This window comes from Cotesia glomerata, linkage group LG4, assembly GCF_020080835.1.
Source record: "Cotesia glomerata isolate CgM1 linkage group LG4, MPM_Cglom_v2.3, whole genome shotgun sequence".
NCBI classification, from domain to species: Eukaryota; Metazoa; Arthropoda; class Insecta; order Hymenoptera; family Braconidae; genus Cotesia; species Cotesia glomerata.
Window position 1 is genome coordinate 11,467,989 of NC_058161.1, and position 21,348 is coordinate 11,489,336.

The 21,348-nt window shown below is 34.9% G+C and overlaps 1 protein-coding gene across 3 annotated transcripts in view; it reads right to left on the reverse strand.

Annotated features, from left to right (window-relative positions):
* Window positions 1-21,348, reverse strand: part of LOC123263801 (RNA pseudouridylate synthase domain-containing protein 2-like) — a 113,249-nt gene that overhangs the window by 78,114 nt on the left and 13,787 nt on the right. Inside the window, exon 1 of one of the 3 annotated variants that reach the window (XM_044726774.1) lies at window positions 223-353. The exons of the other annotated variants lie outside the window; for them this stretch is intronic. The gene's annotated coding sequence lies outside the window, so the exon portion shown is untranslated. Of the gene's footprint in view, window positions 1-222; window positions 354-21,348 lie in introns of those variants that run through there. 3 annotated transcript variants of the gene reach the window in all.

Consider the following 21,348-nt stretch of genomic DNA (forward strand, 5'->3'; position numbering starts at 1 on the left):
TTTATAATTTTTTTCTTACTGCATAAAAACAAACTGTATTTTAATTTGTTTTGCTTTTTTTACAAAACAAATTACTGATATCTAAAAAAAGTTAAAAATGAAAATAGAAGAAATCATAACTTTCACAATTAAAAGTTGTTGTACACATTATTTTCTGATAATATGGTTCAATACATATTGTTCATTTATACTAGAGTATTAAAATTATTTAAGTGGTAATACCATTTTATGAACAGTAAAAGATTTGTAATATTTTGTTATGATTATCTAACAGTCGACACCAGTTTAAAATACACTGAAATGCTTTGACGTGCCCGCGACGAGCGCACTGCAACAACTGAATGTTGAGTAAGTAAGCACGCGTGAGCACATGGCGACTAGACTTCCCCGCTTACGTCTTCGCTTCCCAGTCACTTACTAGGACCTTTTTTATGCGATTTAAAAAACTTATTGTGCGTTGAATATACCGTATCCTAAATTGTATACGGATATTGAAAATCGTCATATTCCGCGAGAATTGATTAAGAATATTCGAAAAACATTACACTTTTATAAAAAGTTATAAATGTGTATATAAATACGAATTAAAGTAGTATAAGACATATACAGAAAAAGAATTTACTTTAATCAAGAAAATAATTTTGTAGAGCTTCATCTTTTTGATTTGAAATGAAAAATTCTTAAACTAAGAAATTTTTCTTGGTTTAAGTAAATTTTACTTGATTCAAGGATTTTTTGTCTTGATTCAAGACAATAAACTTCTTCAAAATTATTTTCTTGTTTCAAGAATTTTTCTCTTGATTCAAGTTAATTTTTTTTTCAGTAAATAAAAAAAAAAAGGCCATTTGGCACCAGTCAAGATGGAAGGTAGATTTCATGTAATCCATGATTTTAATAACAATATCATAAATAATTATTATTCCTCAAGTTTATGAGAAAAGTAAATCGACTGCCAAATTTTAAAATACAGTGATTTTTTAGATTTTCGAATATTTCAAATGGCTGCCATTTCTAAACTATTTGACAGATTCAGCTCACTTTTGAACTCATCCAAGCTAATTGTCTATAGAATAAGTCTACCAAGTTTCATAAAGATTCATTAAGAATTGTGGGAGTTATCGAGTCCACAAGCCGCGTTGTGTTGTGTGCTTGTCTGAAACTGATTCAGATGACATTCAGCTTCTTAAAGTTTTGGTGTAATTGATGAAAAGTAAATTTATTATAGGTTAAATTAAAGAGAATTTCATAAGCTTTGAAATAAAATGCAGAAAAACGACCTATCATTTCTCAATGAAAAGTTATTCCCTAGTAAAGTCACCAAACATGTGATTTTTTAGATTTTCGAAAATTTCAAACGGCTGCCATTTCTAAACTATTGGATGGATTCAGCTCATTTTTGAACTCATCCAAGCTAATTATCTATAGAATAAGTCTACCAAGTTTCATGAAGATTCATTAAGAATTGTGGGAGTTATCGTGTCCACAAGCTGTGCGTTATATTACATAAATATATATATATATATATATATATATAGCTGCTATATATATATATATATATATATATATATATATATATATGAGCTCGGAGAGCTTAAAACAACACACAGATTGTACTTTTGAGCTCGAAGAGCTCAAAAAAGCGGCCAGGTATTAACGGAATTAGCGAGAAGTTGCAGGGATGGCCTTTAGGGTCAACCGTTTTCCTAATTTTTTTAATTTAGCTATAAAGTGCTATCAGTTATGAAGCTGCAATTCGATTTTCATTTATAAATCTTTATAATTCTCGAAGTAATTAATATTTAAAAGTTCAGAAAACTGGTCTTTTAAAATATGAAAAGATACCCTTTTGAAAATCAGCTCCTCACTTATCAAAAGTAAATTAAAACGAATGCAATAGTACAATTTCATGAAAGATATGGGAAATTTTTATGTTAGAAATTCATGCAGGTATGTAAATTAAAGCTTACTTTACTGGCTTTGACATGAAATTTATAGAAACCAAAAAAAAAAATCTTGTTCAAAAGTTATTGGAGGAGAAAGCAGTAAAAGTGAAAAATTTTGAACTTTTAAAAACTTCTATCTGCTGGCATTTTTTAACTAATCAATTGATTCCGCTCAAATTTGGACTTGAATTCGACAATCATGTGGAGAATATATATGATGAGTTTCATAAAAATCCGTTAAGAATCCTAGGAGTCAGGGTGGACATAAACCGCGTTACATCGGATGTATATATATATATATATTAGGGTGTGCCAAAATGTAATTTCCGTGAACCTTTTAAAATTGGAATTTTGAGTTCCGCTTTTAACAGGGGCTGCGTTTGGGCATTTCCTGAGATATTTTGGTGTGAGACGATGTATTTGATTTTCATAGAATTTTTTAACAGGAGATTTAATTGGGTACTTCCGGCCAAATTTTGAATTTTCACCGGAAATGCCCAAACTAAGCTTCTGTTAAAAAATTCTATGAAAATCAAATACATCGTCTCACCCTAAAATATCTCAGGAAATGCCTAAACACAGCCCCTGTTAAAAGCGGAACTCAAAATTCCAGTTTTAAAAGGTTCTCCACGAGAGTTACATTTTGGCACACCCTAATATATATATATATATATATTAAAGTGATTCAAAAAAACTTTTTAATTTTTTTTTTCAACTCTTACCCTCTCAAATCTTTCTATTTGATATAACTATATATAAAAAACGATTTTATATTCTTAAAGTAGAGTCTTTGAGCTTTACAAAACTCTAAGACAAAGTATGATTATCTTTACAAAAAGACTAGTTATAACCATTTAAAAATAACTAAATTTCGAAATTTAAAGAAATAGTTGGCAATTGGGTCATTCCATGTCAGATCGACAAATAGTTGGAATCGATCTCTTTCGATTTGGACAAATTTTTATCAGAAGTTTTCGTTTATCATAAAACGAAGTTCTGCCAAAGGAAAAACAATAAAAAAATTTTTTTCAAAAGATATGCAAATTCAAAATTTCGCAATTTTTTCAGTTTTTCAATTTTGTTTTTGCAATATCTCGAACGCTATTGTAGATATAGGAATGGCCTTTTGTTTGTTTAAAAGGGGACACTTATAGTTATTAAACAATAAAAATATATTTTGGAAAAAAATTATCAAAAATGCCGAATTTGTCAAATTTTGAATTTTTGAAAATCGTTAAAAATGACAATCGAAGTTAAAATTTTAGCTCAATTTTTTTTGTATAATACATAGTAATCATTTTAAAAGATTCTGAAATTTTTAGAAGGGTGTTTTTTTTTTTCAAAAATATTAATTTTTGAATTTCAAAAAAAAATTTTTTTTTCGTTTTTTGCAACTTTTAAATAAGGTAAAGTTATGCAGACACATAGTATTGTAATTTTGAGGATTAAAACTTGAATTCATCACGTGGAAATATTGAATAATAAATTAATTTCAACGTTTTTATATCTTTTGGACATGATCTCAAAGTCATCCTTAACGCATGGAAAATCATGCTTTTTCCCACAGGTGCCCGGTATTTCAAGAGGCGCTCCAGAAGTTGACGAACAAACAACCATGAGGATACTACAGCTCAATCTCAACCATTGTGAGGCAGCGCATGACCTGCTCATGCAATCCTTGCGAGAATTAGAGCTTGACTTGGTACTAATAGCAGAGCCACATAAACCTGAGTACCCAACCCTGGGAATCTGATAGCACATCCAAAGCTGTCATCTGGTCATGTGGCAAGCTCCCTTTCCAAAATGCAGTCGACAACAGCAATGCCGGCTTTGTAGCAGTATCAGTAGAGGGCATCCGCTTCTATAGCTGCTACGCACCACCTAGCCTCTCCATTGTTGACTTCACTGATTTCTTGGATCGACTAACTGAAGATGCGAAGCAATACCATCCAGTAGCGATAGCCGGAGACTTCAACTCCTGGGCAGTTGATTGGGGCAGCAAACATACCAACGCACGAGGGAAAGCACTACTAGAGGCCTTTACTACACTAGATGTAGTTTCGCTCAACAGTGGTGATACGCCGACCTACACCAAACGTGACGCAAGCTCAATTGTAGACCTCACTTTTGTCAGTAATAGCCTTGCTAGAGGTGACTACAACTGGAAAGTGTTGGACATCTACACTTCCAGCGACCATCATGCGATATTCTGGGAAATATCAAACGACCAGAACCTCAAGAGACCGATCAAGCAGTCTAACATCGTTGGTTGGAAGGTGAAATCTTTTGACCCAGAAGCGTTGCTAATAGCCCTCGATGGTGATCCGATCAACACTGGATGTGCAGAACAACATACTAAGGACCTGATGAGGAGAGTAACACATGCTTGTGATGCCAGTATGCCTCGCAAACGTGGCATAAATTCGAGACCTTCGATGCATTGGTGGAACGACCACATCTGCGTCCTCCGTAAAGAGTGTCATAGAAAGAGAAGAATCTCCCAGCGCGGCTATCAACGGCTCAACTCAGTGGAACTGATCGCAGAGTACAAAAAGGCGCGTTGTAAACTGAATAAAGCCATCAAAGAGAGCAAAAGAAGATGCTGGAAAGAGTTTATATACGAGGTGGATAAAGACGTGTGGGGTAGGCCTTATAAGGTGGTTATGACCCACCTTAAAAAACAACAAATGCCATCACCTACGTGTCCTCAACTTCTTCAGAAAATCGTCACTGCACTGTTCCCACAGCAACGCAACTTCGATTACCAGTTGGCGCCAGGCGAACTCGACGACATTCCACCTGTCACTGAAGAAGAACTGCTGGAGGCCTGTAACCGTGTAGGGAATAATAAAGCGCCGGGATTGGACGGAATCCCTAATATAGCCTTGAAAACCATCATTAAGGCAGCTCCAACATTATTCCTCGATGCTTATAATGCATGCCTCAAGGAGGGGACTTCCTCGTAAGTGGAAACAGCAACGATTGGTACTGTTACCTAAAGGGAAGAAACCACCAGAAGAACCGTCATCTTACCGACCACTTTGCATGCTAGATACGGCGGGTAAGATATTTGAGCGCATAATTCACCAGAGAATTGAAGCAGTAGTCGACCCACTCCTGGCAGACAATCAGTATGGTTTCCGGAAAGGACGATCAACCCTGGACGCAATCAAACAGGTTGTTGATACGGCCAAGGAAGCAATCGCAGGAACCAGATGGAAAGGTGGAACGAAGAAGTATTGCCTGGTGGCGACACTAGACATCAGAAACGCCTTAAACTCCGCCAATTGGAAATGCATCATGCAGGCCCTCCAAGAGAAGAATGTACCAGAATACCTGCTTAAGATCGTAGCAAGCTACTTTGAAAACAGGGTCCTGAAGTATGACACGAAGAACGGTCCGAGGGAGTATGATATTACTGGAGGGGTACCACAAGGTTCAGTTCTAGGCCCGCTCCTGTGGAACATTATGTATGACGGTCTATTAAGACGAACTCTGCCAAGAAACGTCAAACTCGTAGCATATGCAGATGACGTAGCCGTAGTGATCGTTGCCAAACACCTTGACGAGATAAATCATATGTTCGATCTCACTTTTGAGTACGTTAACCGGTAGATGGACGCAGTGAACCTGCAACTGGCGCAACACAAGACTGAGGCAGTACTTATTACCAGCAGAAAAGTGGTAGAGACCATTAAGCTGAAAGTCGGCGAACAAGAAATCACATCACAACCTTATATTCGATATTTGGGAGTGATGCTTGATGCCCGACTCAACTTCAAGCAGCAAGTGGAACATGTCAGTGCCAAAGCGTCAGTAGTGAGGGCTAGTCATGCACGACTGATGCCGAACGTCGGAGGCCCAAAACAGAGCAGGAGGCTATTATTGTCATCAGTAGTCACATCGGTGCTCACTTACGGAATATCCATTTGGGCCGACGCATTAAAGACGCAAGAATCATGGAGAAAGGCTGGACCAGTATATCGACTGAGTGCCCTACGAGTAGCTAGCGCCTTTCGCACAATATCAGAGGAAGCAGTGTGTGTTATTTCCGGTACTCTGCCTCTCAGAGTCCTAGCTGAGGAAAGACGGAACCTATATCAATGAAAAAGGTCAACCACACTGAGCCCTGAAGAACTTAGAAGGGAAGAACGGCAACACAGCATCGCAAGATGGCAACAAGACTGGAATGATTCAGAGAAAGGTCGGTCAGTCACGGTGAGATCAACTATTATTTAACGCAGATGTTATCAGGACACGGATGTTACCGGAAGTATCTTCACCGCTTTAAGCACGATGATACCCCAGAGTGCCCGTCCTGTCCAGGGGTCAATGAAGATGCGGAGCATGTTTTATTTGTATGTCCACGTTTCAACCAACAGCGCGATGAGTTGGGGAAGATTCTGAAAAAGAGAACCCAACCAGAGTCAATAGTAGAAGCAATGTTGTCGTCAGAAGCTGCCTGGAACGCCACAAGCACTTTTGCTACAAAAGTGCTTACCGAGTTGCGATCCACTGAAAGGAAAAGAGCGAAAGACAGAATCTAGAAGGAAGAAATAACATCTTAGCCACCAGAAGGAAGAGCGGCAGCTAATTCCTCCCCCCGCGAAGAAATGCCTTACGGCGGTACCATGGGGGATCATGGAGGGTTTAGTGGGTAGGGGCGTCAGCGTCGAGTTTTAGTATGACGCTGCGTCGAGTCGCCACATATCCAGGCCAAACAGCTATGCCTAGAATCCGTAAAAAGGATTCCCCCCCTAAAAAAAAAAAAAAAAAAAAAAAAAACACACACACCTGAAGATATCATTAAAATTCGTCCGGCCTACAGAGGTACTCAAACTGCTTCGGTACGATTGCCAGCAGCAATAGTGCAGAAGATACTCGGAAAGACAGGCAAAATAAGGATTGGCTGGGTAAATTGCCATGTCAGAGCAGTTAAGACACCACTACGATGCTATAAGTGCTGGCACTTTGGGCACACTACTGCCCAATGTAAAAGCGAAGCCGACCGATCTGGGCTTTGCATCAAATGTGAGCAAACAGGTCATCAAGCTGCTCAATGCCCAAATAAAGTGAAATGTGCGTTATGTGCGGAAAAAACTGGCTCTCAGGACACTGCTCACCGGTCTGGTTCTGGCCGATGCCCAGTCTTCCAAGAAGCACTCCAGAAGCTGACAAATAAACGAACATGAGGATACTGCAGCTTAACATCAATCACTGCGAAGCTGCGCATGACCTGCTTATGCAGACAGTACGGGAATTAAAGCTCGACGTTGTGCTTTTATCGGAGCCATATAAACATTTAGCTGGACAACCTTGGGAGACGGATATCACCACGAAAGCTGTGATCTGGGCTTGTGGTAAGCTCCCTTTCCAGAGTGTAGCTACCAATGGCAGCGCTGGCTTTGTAGCAGCAACAGTAGATGGCATCCGTTTTTACAGCTGCTACGCACCACCTAGCCTCTCAATTGCTGAGTTTACTGACTTCTTGGATCGACTGACCGAGGACGCGAAGCAACATCATCCAGTGGCGATAGCCGGGGACTTTAACGCCTGGGCAGTGGACTGGGGCAGTAAGCAGACTAATGCACGAGGAAGAGAGCTGCTAGAAGCTCTTTCTACACTAGATGTAATCTTGCTCAACAGTGGTGACTCGCCGACCTACATTAAAGGTGACGCAAGCTCGATTGTAGACGTCACTTTTGTCAGTACCAGCCTTGCTAAAGGTAACTCTAACTGGAAGGTACTGGACATCTACACTGCCAGTGACCATCATGCGATACTCTGGGAAACGTCAAACGACCAGAACCTCAGGGGGCCTATCAAGCAATTTAACACCGTCGGTTGGAAGGTGAAATCTTTTGACCCAGAAGTATTGTTAACAGCCCTCGATAGTGATCCGATAGAGACTGGATGTGCAGAAGAACATACTAAGGCCCTGATGATGCGAGTAACACAAGCTTGTGATGCCAGTATGCCTCGAAAACGTGTTATGAATTCAAGACCTGCGGTACACTGGTGGAATGATCATATCAGCAACCTCCGTAAAAAGTGTCATCGAAAGAGAAGAATATCTCAGCGTGGCTATCAACGACCTAACTCTGCAGTGCTGATCGCAGAGTACAAAAAAGCTCGTCGTGAACTTAATAAGGCCATAAAAAATAGCAAAGGAAGATGCTGGAAAGAGCTCATATACGAGGTCGACAAAGACGTGTGGGGTCGGCCGTATAAGGTGGTCATGACGCACCTGAAGAAACAACAAATGCCGTCACCTACGTGTCCCTAACTCCTTCAGAAAATCGTCACTGCGCTGTTTCCACAGCAACACAGTCTCAATTATCAGTCAACGCAAGGTGAACTGGACGACATTCCACCTGTCACTGAAGAAGAATTGTTGGAGGCCTGTAACCGCGTCGGGAATAATAAAGCACCGGGATTGAACGGAATCCCTAATATTGCCTTGAAAACATCTATTAGAGCAGCGCCAGTGTTATTTCTCGACGTCTACAACATCTGCTTGAAGGAAGGGATTTTTCCTCGGAAGTGGAAACAACAACGGCTGGTACTACTTCCTAAAGGGAAAAAGCCACCGGAAGAACCGTTATCTTATCGTCCACTCTGCATGCTGGATACAGCCGGTAAGATACTAGAACGTATAATCCACCAAAGGATAGAAGCATTTGTCGATCCACTCTTAGCAGACAATCAGTACGGATTCCGGAAAGGACGATCAACCCTGGACGCGATCAACCTGGTTGTCGGTATAGCCAAAGACGCAATCGCCGGTACCAGATGGAAGGGGGGAACGAAAAAATATTGCCTGGTGGCAACTTTAGACATAAAAAATGCCTTCAACTCCGCCAACTGGGATTGCATCATGCAAGCTCTTCAAGAGATGAACGTACCAGGATACCTACGAAGGATAGTCGCTAGCTACTTCACAGATAGAGTCCTGAGATATGACACGAAGAATGGTCCAAAGGAGTATGATGTTACTGGAGGTGTACCGCAGGGTTCTGTTCTCGGTCCACTTCTTTGGAATGTCATGTACAACGGATTGCTGAGACTGAAACTACCAAGAAATGTCAAACTGGTAGCGTACGCGGACGACGTAGCCGTAGTAATCGTCGCCAAGCATCTTGATGAGATAAAACATATGTTCGCTATCACCTTTGAGCGAATTAACCAGTGGATGGACACAGTAAATCTACAACTGGCTAAACAGAAGACCGAGGCTGTACTTATCACTAGCAGAAAAGTGGTGGAAACGATCAATCTAAACGTCGGAGACCAAGAAATCACATCCCAACCATTCATTCGATATCTGGGAGTGGTGCTCGATGCCCGACTTAACTTCAAACAACAAGTTGAACACGTGACCGCCAAAGCATTAGCAGTAGTAACTAACCTAGTACGATTGATGCCCAACATCGGTGGCCCGAAGCAGACAAGGAGGTCATTGCTATCATCAGTAGTTACATCGGTCCTCACATATGGTATATCCATTTGGGCCGACGCACTTGAGATCCAAAAATCATGGAGGAAAGCATGTCCAGTTTACCGACTGAGCGCGCTAAGAGTAGCCAGCGCCTTTCGAACAATATCATAGGAAGCAGTGTGTGTTATTTCCGGAACTTTGCCGCTCAGAGTCCTAGCTGAGGAAAGACGGAACCTTTATCAACGAAAGAGGACAACCACACTAAGTGCCGAGGAACTCAGAGCTAAAGAACGGCAGAACAGCATCGCACGATGGCAATCGCAATGGGACGCCGCGACAACAGGGAGATGGACACACCGTCTCATACCGAAGATCGACGTTTGGCTAAACCGAAGTCATGGCGAGGTCAATTACTATCTGACGCAGTTGTTGTCAGGACATGGATGTTTTCGGACGTATCTTCACCGCTTCAAGCATGATGATTCACCGGAGTGCCCGCCCTGCCCAGGAATCAATGAAGACGCGGAGCACGTTTTCTTTGAGTGCCCACGATTTTACCCACAGCGAGATGAGCTGGAGATGATCCTAAAGAAGAAAATCCAACCAGAGACAATAGTAGAAGCAATGTTGTCATCAAGAGCCTCCTGGAACGCCATCAGCATATTTGCAACAGAAGTCCTCATAGACTTGCGTTTCATCGAAAGAAGAAGAGCAAATGACAACAACTAGAAGAAAGGTAAAATAACACCTTAGCTACCAGAAGAAAGAGCAGTAGCTAGATCCTCCCCTCACGAAGTAATGCCTAACGGCGGTTTCCATGAGGGATTAGGGGAAAGAGGAAAAGAGGTTTAGGGTTTAGTGGGTAGGGGCGTTAGCGTCGAGTTTTAGTATGACACTGCGTCGAGTCACCACATATCCAGGCCAAACAAATATGCCTAGAATCCGTAAAAAAGATTCCCCCCCTTAAAAAAAAACACACACACACACACACATACATACATACACCATCGCGGGAATAGTTAGGGAAGCTTCCTAGGACCTCGAAACGTCGAGATTCGATGAAAACTCGATTTTCGTAAAACGGGGTGAAAACAACAACTTCCCAATTTTTGAAAATCTTCGATTTTCTTGGCGGGAAGTTAAAAAAAAAATATTCGATAAATTTTATTTTTTGTACAATTACAATATGCTTTCCAGTTAACCAATCAGAGTCTTGATACATATGATACATTGTTCTCCGTGAATCCAAACATGCAGAAAAAAAATTGAGTGGAACTGCTTGCTGTCCACAAAAAGTTTACCTAGCTTTCGCATATTTATGTAATATAATTTAATTAATGTTGCAATATACCTTGCCCAGATAGTATTAATAATTAATGATTTAAAATAAGAAGAAAGTTAACAAATAATAAAAGGTTATGTTATGTTTAGATGTATCTCGACCAAAGCGCGATCGATATGCTGTCTGGTGGACTTAATGTGTTCAGCGGTAATGTGTCGTCACAAAATAAAATATTTATTCTTTCAATAACATATACAAAGAAGGATTCGTTTGAATCAAGAAAAAAAAATTTTATTATTGTTTTTTTATATCATCTCAAAAAAATTAAGTCTTCCTGAAAGAAATTTTTTCCTTGATTCAAGAAATCTTTCCTGATTTAAGAAAGTTTAGTTTCTTCCTTCGAATAATATTTTATCTTAGTTGAAGTAAATTTTTTAATCACAAAAAAATTTATCTTTTAATCTGATTAATTTTCGATTTTAGTTCGTTAGATTTTTTCGCACCCAATTATATTAAATTAAAATTTTCAAAAAATATAATATTACTTTTATAAGTTTGAATTAATTGTTAAATAATGTAATTGATGATAATCAAATCATAATTATTTTTCGGATCGAACCATGCTCAGTAAAAAATATTGTGTCAAATTAACACAATTCTTCTGTTAAGTATGGCACACGCAAAATTTATGTTAAATTTTTACAAAAAAAAATATATCAAATTTTTAACACAAATTTTGTGTTAAAATACTGTCACTAAAAGAAAATAAATGACCTAACACAATTGAATTGTCAATAGAAACACAAACTAAGTGCTAATTAACTGAAATTTGCATCTTTTTAATAATTAATTTTAATACGGCTTCTGAATGAAAACGAGATTCCGGTAAATAGTTTTAAGGAAAGAAACTCACGATGTTTATTTGCAAATTATTTCATTACACATTTTTATTCATTCCAACCAGATAAAGAAAATAAATCAAGTACAAATAGTTAATATATTTGTTTTAAATTAAATTTTATATTATTTTCAAAAAAATAATAATAAATTGTCTAACGATTATCTCTTTTTGTTTATTTTAATGAATATGACTCAAATAAATTTTTTTATTTAAATAAAATAATCGTGTGGAAATTTGAGGTTATATAAATAAATCATAATGTATTAATTACTGTAAGTTACAGCTTGATATTTTAAATTTTTGTTATTAGAAATGAACTTCGCGATTTTATTAAAATAAAATCTTTTTTTAAACGATATTATTATAATAATACGTTGATAACAAAAACAAACATGAATTATCTCACTGTAACTACTAATGTAGCGCTTTGCTGTGTGAACCGAAGAAAGAGAGCGTCAATACACAAACTTTTTATTGCTGTTGACATTTCAACACAAAATTTATAATGATTTTTAAGTATCACAGAAAAAGTGTTACGAAAGACTAAATAACACATTTATTTTTTTTATGTTAAAAAAGTGAGTAACACAAAAAAATCAACACAATTATTTTGAAAACAAACCGTATTCAGCACTAATACATAAAATTTTTTACTGTGTGCGTTTGAATTAAATCTTGTGAAGTGGCTTTTAAAGTAGTCGAGTTATTCCGACCTAGTACTAAAAAAAGTGTCATAATTTTGTAACTGTATATGGCCTATAAGTATTGTTACCGATAATTATAAAAGATATTCCCAGAAATTAAAAAATTATAGATGAAAATCCCATGATTTGGAATAATCGTTTTTATAATCCCGAAAAAATAAAAAAACACAACTATTTTTTTCTAAGTTAGTTTTTCTTTCATCAACGCTTGTGAATAAATGCAAGTAAATATTTGCGTTTTCGCATATCACTAGTAAATGATTTTGGGAAAATTGATTCTGGATACTTCTGGTTTATTTTTTTTTTATTCTCTTTTCTATCTTAAGCACAATTAACCCTTCAGCACTCTCGCAAAACGATTTACTATCATTACTCGCGCGATGAGAAAAACTCTCACGCCTTTTGTGGAAGCGCACGCATGCTTATAGCCCCTTTAATTTAAAAAATCTCAAACAAGATAAATTTTTTAAAATAAAAAAAAATTTACTTATTTAATAATAATACATCCAAACACAAATGCACTCTTACGGGAACCTCCGAACTGTACCGATTTTTTAAATTCTGACCCCTCTACTTTACTATTGCGATGAGAAAATATCTCATAGAGTTAATGAAATTTATTTTATTTTTTTATAGTATAGAACAATTTAAATAATAATATTGCAATCTGAAATAATATTAATTTTTTGGCAGATAGAAAAAAAATCACATAGTCATTCCATTTGAAATTTGAAAGAAAATTTGAGTTATTGATGAGCGTGAGAGAAAATCTCATAGCGAGAGTGCTGAAGGGTTAAGAAAATTTTCTTCGATAATTTCTTACTATACTTCAAAATATTTATACCAAGAACTCAGCTTTTTGATTTTCTTTCACTGCAGTACTTTTTTTTGATTAATTTTCTTATCAGTTCTATCGAAAAAATTAAAAAATTCTGTGTGTTTATCACTTGAATTTCAAGCAAATTCATTTTATTCCTTTCACTCTCAGAGTTTCAACATATTATAGAAGCAGGCAGTACTTTTTACCGCAATGCAGAGCATTGCATTCAAGTAACTCAGTGCGAGACTCCTCATTTTCATAGGACAGAATATAGAACTGAAGATGGATAATCGTCTACAGTATGTAGTATAACATAAGGTTAAATCAAGATTCACCCGCTGTTTCCTTTTCATTAATTAAAAATCGATGCACGCTTTGCACTATTATAATTCGTATGATTATAGAAATGATGAATACAAATGATTAATTTCCATACACAATTGATAATGTTAATTGGAGAATTAAATAAAGTAAAATTTATAAAACTCATATTTACAAATATCATAAATGAAGTTTAGCTCAATTAATTCATTGGCTTAAATAAGTGGGTCGATATATGATTACAAAACTATAAAAAATCTATAATAACACAAAAAAATCCATGTGGTTAGCCTTACATAAAAAAAAAAATTTTAATCTTATATACACATAAAAAAACTATTAATAAGTTGAATTCTGAAAACGTGTATTGCTGATTTGAACTTTTCAAACTATTCACCGCAATTTCATTAACTAAACGATTCTTCTTAACTTTAAACTCGTTTAAGATGATTACTTAAAAGAATAAGTGTACGGAGTTTAATTACGAACTATTAAAAATAATAGACGCAATTTCTACTTAAGTATGATATTATTGAGTATGATAGAATGCGAGTTTTGGCTAACAAATAATTTTATTATCATCTTTAGCAAACATTTTTTCAAAATAGGATATCTGATTCATTCGAAAACTATTTGAGTAATAAAACTCACAAAAATGGCTTTTTTCACTATTGCATGTTTCAAGCTCAAAGCTTGACAACAATAATAAACTATTGCCCAAACTTTGAAAATCAATATGTCAATATGTGTAAATAGATATTTTCTGTACATGTGTGCAAATATAGAGATTCCAACAGGTTTCAAAAGTGAGATTGCGAATCTGAAATTATGGCTCATTTTCAAGAAGACCGCATATATTGTGTGCGAGATTTTGTTAACAACATATCATACAATCACAAATAAATAAAATACTCATGAAGTCCACCAGGATTTTCACTTTTGGAACATATACTATATTGAACTATATTTTTTGTGACATGAAAAATGGAGTTAAGATTAGAAAAAAAAAAAAAATTAGGAAAACGGTTGACCCTGAAGGCCATCCCTGCAACTTCCCGCTAATTCCAAACCTGCACTGAAAAAAAAGTTTTCTGCTCAGCACGATCTACTGTATAGTAAGAGTGAATCGTCACCGGTACGATCCGTAGAAGCTACGAGTAGCAGTCTAGATAGTGACCGTCACGATCTATTCGGTGCCATTCACGAAACGTATTGCTACCGTTAGTATACAGTTTTCCTAACCTCACTCTCCTCAAAATAGTAAAGTGTAGAACGTGACAGTAGTGATCTCGAATCGTGCGGAGAAGAAAACTTTTTTTTCTGTGTGGATGCTTAAAATTGCACTTATGACGTTTTTGAGCTCTTCGAGCTAATAAATACAATTTCTGTGTTATTTTGAGCTCTCCGAGCTCAAAAAAATAGCTTTTGTGTGCTTTTGAGCTCAAAAGTTTGATAGAAGTTTGATAAAACACTATTTTTTGAGTTTTCAAACTGCAATAACTTTTGAATGAATGAATCGATTTTCTTGCGGTTGGCGGCATTTGACGCAGTTTTTTGAGCATCATAAAAGATCTTCAAGTTTTAATTTATAAAACTAGAAAATTTGGAGTATTTCCAAGGAAACACTTTTTTCAGTTTTATTTCTTGCACAATATCTCTCGAACGAATCAACCGATTTTGACCGGATTAGCGGCAATTGACGTGGTTTTTCAAGGTTAAAAGCTGATTAGTTTTTGGAGTTGATCGATAGAGCCGTTTGAAAGTTATTTCAAAAAAACCACTTTCTAAAAAAATTTTTTTTTTAAGCTAAGAAAATCGAAGATTTTCAAAAATCGAGAAGTTATTGGTTTTAACGCGTATTTCGAAAATCGAGTTTTCATCAGATCTCGATGTTTCGAGGTCCTAAACTGAGAAAAAAGTGCATAGTTAACTGAATTATAACATCACAATTATGAAAATATAGTTTTCTGAACTTTTTTTTTGTAGTTACTCAAACTATGCATTAGTTTAAGTAACTATTGATAAATAGTTATATCGACTATATTTTAATTAATATGTTTTTGTTATCGCGTTAAACAAAAAGTTATTAGGTGACTGAAAGATTTTTACGGACGACGTCTCAGATAGCTAAACTGGAAGAGCCCTTAGTGCGTAACCAAAAGATCCGAGTTCGATTCCCGGTCCGAGCTATCCGAATTATTTTTTCTGTTTTCTGAGTTAAAGTTAATCAAGATGGCTATTAAGCTGATTTTTAACTGAAAATAGTTCAAGTAACTATCTATTGGGGTTCAATATAATAAATAATGTTAGGTACAATAACTGCAATTAAATAGTGATGATGCTATTTAACTAGATTTTCCTAGTTCAGTTGACCATATTTTTCTCTCAGTGTATAGGAAGCTTCCCTAAATGTTTTCGCGATGAAGTCCGTATGTGTGTATGTGTGTGTGTGTGTGTGTGTGTGTGTGTGTGTGTGTGTGTGTGTGTGTGTGTGTGTGTGTGTGTGTGTGTGTATGTGTATGTATCAAATTTTTTTCTTCTTTATTTCATTTACTGTAAGAAAATCATGACCCGAGTTTAATGAATTAAATTTTTAAATAGTTTCACGGAATTATCAATTTATTACTCTACACGGAGGGAAAGATATGTTTGGAAAATCAGAAAAGTGCACGTCTTATAACGCTCATTTATCACAAAAAAATCTGGAAAATGGTTGATCCTAAAGGCCATCCCTGCAACTTCCGCTAATTCCATATCTAAGCGCTTAAAATTGCACTTATGAGGTTTTTGAGCTCTTCAAGTCAAAAGTCTGATAAAAGTTTCAAAGAACACTATTTTTTGAACTTTCGAAGTGCAATAACTCTTGAATGAATTAAGAACGAATAATCGAAACTTTTATCAGGCATGTATATATATATATATATATATTGTAACAGGGTAAATTACCCTTTGACGGTAAACCCGCACTCGTGCGTGAATTAGTCGACGCAGCACTGGCGCGTCTCGGTCTTCGGGACCCGACTAGTATTAAGTGAGGGAAATTTTAGGTTTCTTGGTCAGTTGAGTAGAGGCAACAAGTGAGAAGTAGTGCAGTGACCAATGCAGTAACATTGCTAGCCAAAACAGTCCAAAGAAGGAAGCCTGAGTTTCCAAAGCACAAAAATTACACAGGTATTGAGACTTTGATTCCTTTGATGAGCCAAGGGGGTCATATACCCGGCTCATCAATTTTACTACTTCTCATTATAAATTAATTTTTTTTGGTAATTCAATTGTTTATAATAATTTTACTTAATAATAATTATTTATTTAATTAATTTGGTTCGTTAGCAGTTTGAACATTCTTCTTGGGGATATTATACCCGAGGAATGTTCTAGACCTCTTGGGTTTGCAAGTCATGAATAATTAATTTTATTAATACAGCTGGTTAATAATTATTAACATCTTAGATTGGGTTAAATAAATCTATTTTATATTGATTAAATTCTGAACATCGAGAAAGTCCCAGTCAACACGACATAGTATTTGGTACCCGAGGTCAAAACGTGTTACGCAGTTACGAACGCCGGCGTCCATTTTTGGCGCGCAAATTCCTTGTGAATTTTAGTACGCAGTAAATTGTGAAATTAACAACTGGACTATTATTATAAATTATAACAATTGAATTATCATTTATTAATATTATTTGTTACAAGAAAGTATTATTTATTTAATATAATTTATTGAGAATTGGCTACTGAACTTCGACGCAATTGAGATCGAATTACCCGTGGATAATTTTTCGTGAATTTATTTTATATTGAGACAAATTGTTTTATTAATTATTTATAAATCGAAAAATTCCACGTGGTCATTCATACATTGAACTATCGAAGACTAAAATTATTGTTTTATTGGAATTATTTGTAAAACTATTTATCAGTATGGATTACGTCCGAGAAAATTTAGTTAGAATTTTACAAAGAATTATTCTTAAGAATTTATTCAAAATTTAAGAAATAAAATTACGAGTTGAAATTGGAGTAAAATTTTGCGTCAATATTGTTCCTAAAATTTTATTTAATGTTGAGTATTAAACTCGTGGATAATTTGGAATAAATTCAAGCGTCGGTTTTTAGTGTAGATTTTTTTGAGAATCAAATTATTAGTTGTGAAAATGGGTTACGATTTAATTGCGAGCTAATGACTGAAAATTTTAATAAAAAAAATTAATGTTGTAATTTTTGGAGTTTAATTTTATAAGTCAGAAGTAAAAAGTAAAGTAGAGCCAGTGTGTGTGTGTGTGAAGATCGTGTGGGTGGTGTGAGGCATTTATAGAGCGTGAGGGTCCGGTGGACAGCGCGACTTAGTTAGAAACTGCAGTATAGACGCTCCAATGAGGGTACTGTAGGATTAAGAATTTTTGTTAATTTTAAGAGGTCCTGGTCAGCCGTTAGTTAGGCTGTTAATTTTAAGAAGTTCTGGTCAGCCGTTAGTTAGGCTGTTAATTTTAAGAAGTTCTGGTCAGCCGTTAGTTAGGCTGTTAATTTTAAGAAGTTCTGGTCAGCCGTTAGTTAGGCTGTTAATTTTAAGAGGTCCTGGTCAGCCGTTAGTTAGGCTGTTAGTTTTAAGAAGTTCTGGCCAGCCGTTAGCTAGGCTGTTAAGCCTAGTCTTAAGTTGTTAATTGTAGTGTGAGTGCGTGAGTGATCACCAATTGTTATTTTATATGGTTAATAAATATCGATATATTGTTAAATAAAAATTTATTTCTTTCAGATCACCTTCCTCCACTCTCTCTCGCTGTAGATTATAAGCTCAGCTCTGGTTTCCGGTTCCAGGAACCGAGATACAAAATCCTGGTTTTTCGGTGACCTAAACTTCTTTTTAATTTGAGTGATAGAAATTTACGATGTTGCATCGTATAAATTACGATGTTTGAGTTCTGGTCCAGCACTGCAATTTCCTATACTAAAAATTACGATGTTTTCATTGTAATTTTTCATACAATTTTCTTTCCGTGTATTCCCATACTTTTATGGGAACAGTTCCCAGGCAATTATAGGAACTGTTCCCATAATTATAGGAAATTTTCCCAGAATTATGGGAAAATTTTCTCATAATGATGGGAATGGTTCCCATAATGGTATAGGAATGTTTTCTATAATTATAGGAATGATTCCTATACAATTATAGGAACCATTCCCATAATATTATGGAAAATATTCCCATAATGATATAATAATGGTTCCTATATCATTATGGGAACTATTCCCATAATGGTATAGGAAGGATTCCTAGAATGTTATAGGAATAATTCCTATACCATTATGGGAATCATTCTCAAAATAAAATAAAGATAAAATCTTCGTGCGGAGTGAGTTCGAAATAATTCCTATAATATATACACGGAAAAAAAAAATTGGGGCAGCTACATGATTTTCATGTTGTAGGCAATAATAGTTAAAACAACAATAATAATTAAATAATAATAATTATTATCATAATAATAACAATCTATATTATTAAGAGAATAAGGAAAATTTTGTGGCCAGTGTATTTATGTGATAAAATGGGTTTTTGCTTGGAGTTGTGCCTTTTCAAGGTTTCATATCATTCTCATCAATAGTCAATTTATTATAATAAGAATTTAGGCTGCATTCGAAAATGCTCGGTGCCTAGATACATAATGAAGAAATGACCTTGTATCTGGTAAACTATTGACATTTTTGAAGATATAAGCTCATCCCGATGTTACACTCATCAAGAGCTTTCATTTGAGTACCCACATGCATTTTTGATATATTTGTCATATATACATATCGTCCCGTTTCTGAGTAAACCTCGTATCTACAAAATCGTAATTTTCGGTAAATCGATAAAAACGTTTAAGGTTACTTAATTTTGATAAAAATTTATAACTAATTTGAAATTTATACTCTTCATTCATCACCTTAAAAAAATTAAACATGATTTTTGCTATCTGCATCGATACCTTGTTGTTATTGTCAATTTCATGTATATACGAGTTTTTTTATCAAATACCCTGGTAATTTTTTTGCAGATACGAGGTTTTGAAACAAAAAAAAATTTTTTTTTTCATAAGATCATTGGCGAAAAATTTTGTTATGCAAGGCTTTCAATTCATTATTAAGGTAGTTTGATCGTCGTATTCTGAGGTCAAATTAATAGATATTTTTTTTTCTTTTTTGCAAGAGATCACTCGAAAAATAGTATAAAATATAAAATTATTTCTAATCAGAATTTAAATGATTAAATTCAATTCATAATTATGGTCAAATAATTATAATAATATAACTATTAAAATATCAACTGACAAGTACTGGGCTGTCACAAAACAATAACAACTGTTATAGGTTATGTAAGGTCGGTACTTAAAACAGTTGCTCACGGTGTTCGTTTATTGTTTAAATTTGCAAATATCACTTCAATATATTAAATCTGCTATAATTTACATGAACTTTTAATGTATGTTTAACAACAATTTATTTTATCGCAAAAAAGCTTTATGATTATATTTCAATTTCAAATTTGCCGCGCACCGAGAAGTCGCCATTTTTTCTCTAATGAAAGATTAACTGAATTATAAAAAAATAAATAAAAATTTTTTAGAAGTAGCGTCAAAAAAATTCAGCAATCACTTGTGGTATTTATCTGAACAACTTATTTGTTTGTAATTAGTTGAGACAATGTTAGCGCAGAAATCAAATCAAAATTAATTGAATCGGTTCAGAAAAAAAAAAGTCAAATTAAAAACTATAAACGATTTAATGTAAAAAATGTTAATATTAATTCCTTACTAAACAAAGAATTGTATGACTTTGCATCAGAAGAGTCGATGATTATTTTTAAAAGGTTGGAACTCCCAACTGATTTTTTAAATTTACATCCTGATCAGTGGATATCTGACAAAAGTTACAATACGTGCCTCAAAATTTTAAAAAATTTACACCTTGTTAATGATACTGCGGAACGGGCGGTCCAATTAATGGAAGCCTACAATAAAAGCTTAACTGCTGATGAAGAGAAGAAACAGTACTTATTGCAATTTTCAGCTATGCACAGGAAAATATTTCCAAATGCTAACAAGCAGACGTTAATGTTACCATTTTTAGATAAATGAAAAAATGAAATTTTTTGTAATTATAACGATTAATTAATAATAATTTGACTTAGATTATTATATTGAAACGAGTCAATACTTTAATTAAAAATTTTAATGCTCAAAAATGTACAATAAAATTAAATTATTCAAGAATAATAAATCAAATTATTAAGAGTAATAAATTGAAAATTAAATGGAATTTAATGTGTATTTTTTTAAATGTTACCGTTTAACGGGCTATAACTTCGAAAATAGTGGTTCTACAGTCTTCGTCCAAAGAGATATTTTTGTAGAGAATTTAATTTCCTACAAAAACCATAAAAAGGTTTTTCAAAAAAAAAATTTTTTAATAACGAAAAGTCTACTTGAAACAAAAAAAAAAATTTTCCTGTGTTATTTAAATGGGAAATCGAATTTTTTGATGAGCTAAGCCGCTATTGGACTTAAAACCTTTAGCTCAGAGGCATAATTTTTTATTTTCTATATACTACCAGATTTTCTGGTATAGCAGTAAAAAAAAAAATATCACCTAAAAATGACACACCCTAATACATACATAGAGACATACAAACACCATCGCGGGAATAGTCAGGGAAGCTTCCTAGGAACTCAAAACGTCGAGATCTGATGAAAACTCAATTTTCGAAAAATGGGGTAAAAACAATAACTTTCCGATTTTTGAAAATTTTCAATTTTCTTAGCGGGAAGTTAAAAATTTTTTTAAATGTGTTTTTTTTGGAATAACTTGTAAACGGCTCTACCGATTAATTCCAAAAACTCATCAGCTCTTAACATAAAAAAACCACGTCGATCGCTGCCAGTCCGGTCAAAATCGG